This window comes from Gorilla gorilla, chromosome 19 (genome assembly GCF_029281585.2).
Source record: "Gorilla gorilla gorilla isolate KB3781 chromosome 19, NHGRI_mGorGor1-v2.1_pri, whole genome shotgun sequence".
Lineage (NCBI taxonomy): Eukaryota > Metazoa > Chordata > Mammalia > Primates > Hominidae > Gorilla > Gorilla gorilla.
Genome location: NC_073243.2, coordinates 109,438,420 through 109,442,738, shown reverse-complemented (window position 1 = coordinate 109,442,738; position 4,319 = coordinate 109,438,420). Strand labels below are relative to the sequence as shown.

At 51.4% G+C, this 4,319-nt stretch overlaps 1 long non-coding RNA gene across 1 annotated transcript; it reads right to left on the bottom strand.

The window, feature by feature from the left end:
• Window positions 1-1,052: 1,052 nt before the first annotated feature.
• Window positions 1,053-3,280, bottom strand: LOC129528034 (uncharacterized). Its single transcript, XR_008673182.2, has 3 exons — window positions 2,383-3,280; window positions 1,897-1,972; window positions 1,053-1,789 (listed from the first exon to the last, which is right to left on the bottom strand). It is a non-coding gene; the product is annotated as an uncharacterized lncRNA (long non-coding RNA).
• Between the last annotated feature and the right edge of the window lie 1,039 nt (window positions 3,281-4,319).

The following is a 4,319-nucleotide window of genomic DNA, read 5'->3' as shown; positions in this document are numbered from 1 at the left end:
TATTGTACTTTTTATTTGTCTCAGATATCTAAGTTGTACTCCTGAAATTAGGAAGGGATCTGTTTTTGTGCTACACAAAATGAAAACCCATAAAAAGTACAACACAAAGAGCGAACCCTAATATAAACCATGGATATAGTTAATCATAATGTGTCAATATTGGTTTATCAATTGTAACAAGTGCACACTAATGCAAGATGTGAATAATGGGAAAACCTGAGTGTCGGGTTATCTGGGAACATGACATTTGCTATGCATTTTTCTCTAAACCATAACTTCTCTAACAAATAAAGTATTTTTTAAAAAATCAAACATACAACATGTATAAACACATGCTAATATGTTTTATTTTCTATATGATGTAAGCAGAATCTGGCATCCTGGGTGTGAAGTTAGAAGGAAACTGAGAATTGAGCTGAATGCCAGGCCCCATGATCCTGGTGAACTGCTGATAAGATGCTCACCAGCAACTAGTGGAGCTTGGTAATTGTCTGAGATTTGAACTCAGAACTCAGAAGCCCAGACTGTAGCAAAAGCTACCTCTGAGTCTAGCTGTGCTGCACCGAGGTTAAAATGAAGTAGAAATTGGAACTACTAACCTCAAGGAAGAAAAAAACTCCACTCTGTGCCCTTCTCCACGTGGCCCTTTTCCCTATGGGGCAGCTCTGAGGTCTTGCCATGCTCCTTGGCCTCCTCCCATCTGAACTGACCTTCTTACCCTATCAGCCCATGCCATGGGTTCCTAACATCTAGTGCAGTTGAAACCAACATCCCAGTCTTCCCTGAAGCCCCTGTGTCACACCTTGGCATTTACTCTTCCCAACAGCCCTCGGGTGGGTGATGTGTGCAGGTGGGAGGATGAGGTTCAGCAGGGATGCCTGCAGCCTTGCCCTCCACTGGGCCCTGGTGAAGCACTCCAGCCCTGAGTTCACACCTGGGATCTCCCAAATGTATGCCCTTCCCACTACCCTGTCCCCTTCTGCTGCGATTTCTGAGACCTCTTTCATCTCAGGGATTAAATTTTTAGAATTAAAACAATTCAGCTTCATAATGAAACTTTTTATTGAAAACTTTTTATGGATAAGTTATAGTGTGCATTGTGTCTTTAAATTTTAATAGAAAGCTTTGAGTATGCTACAAGAAAAATTTTTTTGGAAAATCACAAATAATTTAGTTATTTTTATTTCTTACATTTGATTTGCTATCAATTTTTGATGAAGATATATTTAAATGTATGCTTTGAGAAGGATCACTTTTTAATTTTTGAACCACTATTGTCAAAACACAAATTATGTGAAAATCTTGATTGCTACAGGATATGGAGTGATTCTATTTTTTTAAAGGCAAAATATTTCATAGGATAAATATGTACTTTATGAATTATTCTGTCTTTATTTTTTTGCAAATCCTAACATTGCTACCCCCTCAGAATAGAATGCCAGACGTACATAAGAATCATTACATCTGGTCCTCTTTTGAAATGTTGATGACTTCCATGCAAATCATGCTTTGCACGTATTTTGTGATTTCTCTCATTTGAAAACATATTTTCCAAGGCAGGAGGATAAGCATATTGTGTATAAGCACATTGTATCTAGCAGCTGATTTACAAGTGGTCAGTGTTCAGACACACAGGGCCTCATTTGTCCTCTTGTCTTGGTCCTCACTGCGGCCATCTCTGGTGGATAGATGGACAGCATGCGGTGGTGGTCTGTGGAAGTGGGCCGACCACAGCCATGCCGGAACCAGCCTGACCCATGGCCTGCTCATGCCTGTGGAACCCCAAAACCTGACAAAGGAAGTAGCTCCGTTCACTCACGAGAGGCCTCAGGTGTGGCTTCTGGTCACTTTAACATCTACGTGGGTAGCAAGTGACAAGTAAATACAGAAAAATACCTGCATTATTGAGCAGCCATTCTCCAGCTGAGTTAGAAGAATCTTCCAGGCAGACGGATCAGTCTGTTCAGGTCAGCTGAGAAAGGAAAGAGCTCAGTGTTCAGAGGTTCAGAGAAGTGACAGGACTGGCGAGGACAGAGGGAGGAGACAGGCAGACCCTGGACACGTTTCTGTGCCCGCTGGCCTTCCTTGGCTTCATCTAACTAACAAGAAGCCCTCTGCAGAGCCTGCTACGTGGGGCCCGGTGGCACATGGAAGAGATGGGCTTTCAGGGGCAGTCATTTGGCCCACTCAGATGAGCCCCACTAGGAGGTCTCGAGTGCTGTCCTCTCCACCAAGACCACAGGAGTCGATGGTGAGCACCCACTTCCCCAGCCCCATCTCCTGCCTGTCCTGTAGGGCAACTGTCCAAAGACAGGGCTGTGGACCATGCCTGGGTGTTCACCCATCCTACTCCATCTCATGTCTACCCATAGTAGTCAGTACCTGCCCCCAAACATTCCGCCTGAGGCTGCCAGTTCTTCTTGTAGGAAGTGGCCCCGGTGCCAGGCCAACAGCTTTCCTAGGCTTCAGAACACCGAGATGATTTCGGGCCATCACTGATCTTCACCCACCAGAGAAGTTTTTCACCAGGGGCTTTTCCTGACCTCAGAGTAACAGCCAGGTTAAGGGAACCCCTGGCCTGGGGGTGTCCCCCTGCCCACCCCCTGCAGCCCACAGCCCACCTGTCCTGCCTGCTGCCAGGCCTCCTCCCACTCCTCCCGGCCTTGTTTGCACTGGAAAGTTGGGGTGCATCGGCTGTGCACCTGAATGTATTATTTGCTCCTGCTTAAAGATCATAAAGTCAGTAAACTGTTTAAAATATAACTCATTTGAGGGTCTAGCTCCTGCAAAGTCTATTTGTCTTCTTTCAAAGCATGCCTTAACTCAGCCCCTTCCTTTATAAAACAGTCCAGCTCCATAGAAATTTTAAACAAACTGTCTCCTCTGGGTTTGGACTCAGCCCCCTCCCGGTCACAGGCCTGCCTGGAAGAAGCAGGTTGGGCCCTCTCAGCCACTTCTGTTTATATCTGGGCCCATTATCATGAAGGGCACTTTTATTTGAGGAGTTGAGTATTACATTAGCATTATAAAACAAATTGTTTTTCCATTGCTTGAGAGCCAGGGAGAATAAACCTGGACGGGCCATGGCCTCCTATTTAAATAAACTAACGTCATCCTGGGTACCAAGGAGCCTGATTCGCCCCCCTGTTCCCCTCTTGGGCCGAGTTGTCCTCCCGGCCGCCTCTTTGGTCCCCTGGCCTCCGGGGCTCAGTGGGCTGTTCCCAGGGAAGCCTTCACCCTCTCTCCACCAGGGCTGTACAGTGACCCCGAGTCCAATGACAGAAAGGATGGGGCTCATCACAGGGCCCAGGACCCCAAAGGTTACAAAGCACCCACCCCTCCCCATCTGACCCTCACCACCCCCAGCCGCACGCTTGGGCCTCTCTCCTCCTGTGCCTCCGGGACCGTCTCCCCACCTGCAGGAGGCCAGATGTGTGGCTCCAGAGACCCTCCACCTGAACCTCCCGCTCCCAGAGCCCCAGTCAGGGCCGCCAGAGGTCGCGGAGGGTGAAGCCAATGGGCCTGGACGCCGAGACCGGGGAGAGGAAGGAGCGAGGTAATGGCTGTGGCTGGAGACCCTCTTCTGACTCCCCAGGCTGCCGGGTAGGCCTACTGTGGGATGGGACTCAGGCGACCAGACGTGTCTCCGTCGCCTCCATCCCGGCCGCTGACTCCGCTGTGTCCCCTTGGATCCATCACCACCTCCAGGCAGCCCTCCGGCGGGTTCTGGTGGCGCCGAGAGCTTCGAGGGGGCTCAACGCGCTTTGTAGGGCCTGTAAAATCCGGCTTGTCGCATAAACTCCCTATAGAAGAGAACAAACTTCCCAGACCAGTGGCCCGCGAGGAGCGGTGCAGACACCGCGGCAACCCACCCGGAGCCCTCCGGCCCTCGCTCCGTGTGCCCAAGGGGCGTCCCCAGAGGTGTCGCCTGCAAGGCAGCCGCGTACGTCGTTCTCAGTGCGGGTCCTGGGGGCGGCGGCGGTGCCGGGGGTACGGCCTGGGGTCCCGTCGGTGTCCACTGCCCGCCTGGGCGCTGGGGCCACAGATCGGGGCTACACGGCTCGCGCCGACCGAACGCTGCCGCCAGAGCGGTGGAAAAGCGCTGGGCAGGCCGGCCTGGGGCTTTCGAGCTCTGCTGCCGAGCGCAGCAGAAATACGGTGTGCAGGCAGGACCCGAAACAGAAGAGATCGGGGGGACTGGGGAGGAGAGGAAGGCTAGCTGTGGCAGGAACCCGGGCGCTCGGCACCTCCCCTGGTCCCGGGGGCCCTGAACCCCCGCCGCCGTCGCCGCCGGACCCCGCGATCGTCCTGAACCCGGA